The sequence below is a fragment of the Micropterus salmoides genome, unplaced genomic scaffold, assembly GCF_014851395.1.
Source record: "Micropterus salmoides isolate LMB-PRFRI ecotype aquatic unplaced genomic scaffold, ASM1485139v1 Ms_hic_scaffold_5, whole genome shotgun sequence".
NCBI lineage: Eukaryota > Metazoa > Chordata > Actinopteri > Centrarchiformes > Centrarchidae > Micropterus > Micropterus salmoides.
The window spans coordinates 21,113,118-21,118,693 of record NW_024044237.1 but is presented as its reverse complement, the minus strand read 5'-3'; positions in this window follow the sequence as shown (position 1 = coordinate 21,118,693).

Sequence of the window (5,576 nt, the reverse complement as noted above, 5' to 3'; positions counted from 1 at the left end):
CCATGCTGTCTTCGCCAGTCACTCTTTTGTCGGCTGTGTGCTTAACTGCTCTACTTCCACATCAGACACCGCAGGCGCTCAGGTCATGTTGGAGATTAACCCCAGATCCCTTGGAAGATGTGGTGATTCAAAGAAATACTCTGCTGCTGTTCAGGGACACACTAAATGGGTTGTCAAAAGTGTGATCGGCTCATTGTCACCACAGCAACGTGACTGACTTAATTCAGGCATTTAGTCCCTATTCCCCTATTTAACCTCAGTCACAGCCAGGCAGCTAATCATGCTGAATCTTGGAGATCACGCTTTGCTGGATCAGTTCCAAGCAGCAGAGCTCTTTATGGACATACAGGGAACTATTGTGTACATGTCTTAAGGCAAGTAATTAATCACTTGTTGACCCTGGTTTTAAGCCTGGGGCCGTGATTTCTCTTTTAGATAAATAAGCATTACAATAAAGAATGATCATTAACTGTGACCCGTGCATTTAAAAAACAAATCTGTGTCATATATACCTGAACTCTTATTAAACCATGACGACACAGTGCTTCTGCTATCTGGCATAACTCTTATTTTCAACAAGGGTTGATTAATGTGATCAGGTCTCAAAACAAGTGCCGGTGTTTAAGATAGATGACTGCACCACAATCACAAAGGTGACTTTTGAGACAAAGATAAAGTTTCAAGCATTTAGATTTTTTTTAAACAAAAGATTTATGTAACGAAAGTCTTTTTTCTTTTTAAAATTGCATTCGGGATAAACATCCTTGGCGATCAGTTGTGTTCAGTTGGCTAATTATACAGAATTCAGCTTCAGTTATGTGCGCTTAGAGTCAAATAACCAGAGGTATTATATTATACATGCATGTTTTTCAAAGCTGAGTGAGTAATGCTATAGACCACCGCTCAGGGCTGACAGAGAAGCACTATGCAGCTGCCGCCTTTGTCTTACTCTCTATACATTATTTTGGGATAAATGCTGTTGGATGGGTACAGACAGTACAAATGTAGCCATCATACTATATATTTGTGAATACCATGCAGATCAAAAGGTGTCTCAACAAAGGAAACCACTGTTTCAATGCAATAACTGATGTAACAACATAGATTGTCCAGCAGGGGTCCCCCCTCCCTCATTTCTTTTGATTGAACTCGCATGTAAGTAAATGATCTGGACCTCTACGTGATGCCCCAGGCTCGAAGACCATAAAGACCCAGTGGAGTTCAAAGGCAATGATAACCTCTGTTTCATTTTCAAACAAGTGGGTGTTATTTAAGACCTTAAAGGGGCTATATGTAAGTTTTTGATTTTAATAAATAAATTTTCATTGCCTTATTGTCAACGGGTTCAAAACTCACTTAGATATGTAGCACACGCCTGTTTTCTCCGTTGCTTGCATCAGCCACTAGTCAGCTTTTAAAGTGGGGACTCCGGTGGCGCGCTCCCGAGCCTCTCTCCAGCGACACGGCCACTAACGACACGCAGTCCACTAACACCATAAAACAACCGGCTCACAGCATAACACAGGCTCCACGTAAGGATACAAAATAACAATAAAGTTTTATGTGCTGAAGCATTTACAGTAGCTTATGTTTATTGTAACATGAGCCAAAGATAAACACTTTGTAAAGTTTTTATCTTAAATAAAGTTTATTATTATTTATATATTATTATTTTACCACTTCTGACGAGTGTTTCCATAAAAAGCAACATCATTTCAATATCATAGTGAATGCCTAAACAAGTGGCACAATGAGTCAGTGCACATGATTTACTAAATGATCTAAATGAAATGTTTACCTGAATATGATTCCTTGTGTAAGCATGTGATGTTTTCTGTGTCTCACTCTTAGTAAGTGGAAATCATCCTCTTTCAGTATAACTACGTGATGTGAGTAACAGGAAACATTATTTTCATAGTTTCACTTGCAATTCTTCCACTGAACATACTAGAGATTAAATGTCATGTTGATGATTTTAAGGTTACTATAGCGTATTTCTTAAAAAATGACAGAAAACAACAAGGAAACATTGTTGTTGTGCAGGTATTCACAGGTTTTGGACATTTTTTCTACCAAAAAGCATTAAAAAACTGTTTTTAACATCACAGGGAAAATGCTTCCTCAGATGTATATTGTATAGTTCTAATGTACACTATTATTGTACCACTGCTTGTGCGCACACTCACGTGGTCACTTTCAAATGGTGTTGTAAATGTCAACAACAAGAAGAAGAAAAAGAAGAAGGAAAGGATAGATATGGTCTACTTCTGGTTTGTGTTATTGTATAGGGGCCTCTGGGTCCTCAGGGGCCTTAGGACGAAGGCAAGGAAGTGATGTAAGGAAGAGTGATAAAACTGTGGTCATTTTGTCTGTTGTGTCATTCTGTTTTCTTTCCTGACACTTCTTTGCACTTCCTCACTGATCTGCCAACCGAGAAACAGAATCTTTCACAGGGTTGTTAAATATGAGCAGGTTGTGACAAAGGGAAGTGTGGCAATCATTTACCAGGCTGCTCCATTGAATCCAGTAGACAGATTTGTCATGTTTTTTTGTTTTGTTTTTTAAAAACGGCTGATAATGAAAGTCATACAGTTTTTTCAAATATTTGTACGCAAATTTTTGTTCACATTGGTAGTGGCAAGCTTGGACTGTTTTTTAATAACTGAAAGAGGAAGAAAAAAATGGTACTATTCTTTAAAAAACCTTTGTGGCTGATTGCGTTTTAGCTGACAAACCACTAATTCTACAGTAATCCATTTTCCAAAGAAAGCTTTTTTAAGCAACTATATTGCCTTGTCATACTTCAAGTTTAATCTGAATATTACCTTACACATGACACATGAGACTAACGTGAGACAATACTGCACATAGGATTTTGAGATAAGATATTAAATTTTGTACTTTCTTACATTGCAAAAGTTCGTCTTGGGACAGCTAACGCTTAAGTCGGAGTTTCCCACAAACACATAAACACGAGGAACTGTCAAAAGAATCTGACTGCTAACACCCGCATTAGTCATTTAATCGATTGGATCAATTTTGTTGATTGACAAAAAGGTCCACAACAGCTTTGATAATCTATTCACTGGTTCCAGCTTCTCAAATGTGACACTTTGCTGCTTTTCTTGATTGTGAGTAGAGTGCTTTTTGCGTTTTGGTCTGTTGGTTTGGACAAAACAAGCAGCTGGAAGACATAAATTTGACTCTGGGAAATCCCAATGGGCATTTTCCATGATTTTATAGGCTACTAAACTGATTAAAAACAAAAAATAATTGTCACATACTGGCTCGAGGAATGTGACAGGACGAGTCCATGCAGCTACTTAAAACAAGAGTAATGTATTATCCCCTCCAGGCGCAAATCATATGAAAGCCTGTGTATGGCCCTTTGAGCTCTCAAGCAGCCCACTTGTCTTCACTCTCCACTGTAAAGGATTGGCCTGTTATGTGTTGTTGTTGGTTCCTTCACCTGCTGCGAACACAATCCCAGCAACTGATAGGTAATCACACCTGGGCAGCAGGCCATGACCTCTGCTCACCTCTGTTTGATCTGGTTCAGATCATGTGTATTACAGTTGTTCTCAATTGCTAAGACACAATTTATGAAACCGGGATCCACTTCACCTTCACCTCCTTAGAAGAGCAGATGTAAACAGATGTCATAGAAAGACCCAAAACTCTATTGGATTAATTGTGTTGAGCAAAAGGAAAACATCTATTCACAGCAGACTTAATTATGAGTTTAATGAATTTCTAAACTCCTTTGCATAACTCTTCAATCAGCTATCAGTCCTCATCCCTCTATAAAAGATACCACCTCTGTGTTGCTATTTGCAAAACAAATCAAAGCACTGAGAAAACTTGTGGTCAAATTAATATCTTCTTTCAATCAGTCGTTATGCAAGGACATCAAAATACAAAATACAGCTATCAGTATGAATCATTTCAACCTTAACTTGCGCTATATGCCTGTGCCTTTTGTTGATATTTCACATAGTTATAGTATGTGCCAAAAAAGGGCAAGCAAGCATATCACAGCATGGATTTTAATATTTTCTCCAAAGATGATTTTACAAGAAATAATGAACCATGCTACACTCTTGACCTGCACTTTTTACACTTTTTTGAGATGCCCTGTTGAAATGCTGTAAAAAAAGAGAAATTTGCTCAGTTTTGAAACTATTGGCTATTTTTGCAAAACTCTGCACACTAACCTCAAAACCTTAAACCAAAGCCAAAAAAATAAATCTCTTGCAAAACTCTTAACTCTTTTAACAATTGTGTTTTCGCATCGATACAGTACACGCAAGTGTCTTTGAGTAAGCACACAGCAGCGATCATGCACTGATGGAGTAAATGAAAAACACTTGTGGCTTTTGTCTTTTCTGTGGTTAGGGCAAAGCAGTTTGCAACAAAGTTTTGTTATGCATGTAGTAGGCTACAGTAAAACTCACATACACACAGGTGTACAAAGCATGGATGTGTGTTCCTCACTTTCTTTACACGAATTTAGTTTATTTTGAAAGGGACTCTGTACAGCGGCTTCAGCCATTACAGAGAGACTCACTCTGTTGATGTTTTGGAACATTGTGTTATCTGCCACCATCTGGTCCTCTAGTTTTCTGAGCATGATGCCATGGCCACATTTACAATGTGGATCTCCTGCTCTGGGTTGAACAATCTACCTGTTCCACCAGATACTGCTTTTCTTGCAATTCTGTGAAAAACATTTGATTGGTTTTACAGTGGTGACAGATCCTTGTCAATACAGTGCATATTACTGAACCAGTACCGGTGCTGTACAGTTACAGTTACTTTCCACGTCCGTGAGTACGCGAGGGTCCGTGAGGGTCCACTAGGGTCCTCATGACGGAAAAATCGTCATCAGAGGGGGTACGCGTAGGGTCTACGGCAACTAGCGCTACCAGGGCAACAACCGATCTATTGCGCATGTGTGGAACGTGTCCACCAAGCTGACTGCAGAAGGTAGTATAAACAGAAGTAGTCCATGTCTGCGTCCGCTTAGCCTCTAATATACTCTGGAGCCTATGCGTACCCCCTCTGATGACGAATTTCTCGTGCGGACCCGCGGACAGTATAATCCTTGCCTTACTGGAGAGCAGCTCCCGCCCTTCCACATGCCTCCCTGCCCATCTATGTGCATACATGAAAAGCCCGAGGCAGAGAGCAGCTTGCACGTCAAGGAAAACTTCTAGAAATGGGTTAATTGACTGCATATTCTGTAGAAACGACATGAATTGTGTTAATGGTATGGTTTGAACAGACGATGTTGGGCTAATTGTGTTTTCAAAAATGCGACTACAGGTTGGATAAAATTATGTTAGGGGTTGTAAAAAACTGTAGTCCATTCGGGCCATCTGCCTTGGCCTCTTTGATCTATGCTTGCAAATAGCAACACAGATGGCATCTTTTATAGATGGATGTGGACTGGTTGCTGATCTAAGAGTTGTGCAAAGGAGTTTCATACAGCAGCATTAGAGATTTATAATTATTAGTATTTTCCAGAAGCTGCGAATGGATGCTTTCCATTTGTTCAAATTAATTACAATAGAGTT